Consider the following 244-nt stretch of genomic DNA (forward strand, 5'->3'; position numbering starts at 1 on the left):
TTGAAAATTTGTATTGTTTAAAATCCGTACTGTCCGTTTCTATTTTTTTGACCGTTTCCGTTTTTGCTAACTATGATGATGACTTTAGAATTGTGGATGAACACTTAATTGTAGGTGAATTTTTTACTATATTATTCATAGGCCATATATTTGCTCTATTAAGTAAACAAACCATGCAATTTTTGTTTGTCTTCAATATTAGTCCCCCACCCCCCACCCCCACCCCCACCCCCACCCCTCCTCA

The sequence above is a fragment of the Macadamia integrifolia genome, chromosome 3 (assembly GCF_013358625.1).
Source record: "Macadamia integrifolia cultivar HAES 741 chromosome 3, SCU_Mint_v3, whole genome shotgun sequence".
NCBI lineage: Eukaryota > Viridiplantae > Streptophyta > Magnoliopsida > Proteales > Proteaceae > Macadamia > Macadamia integrifolia.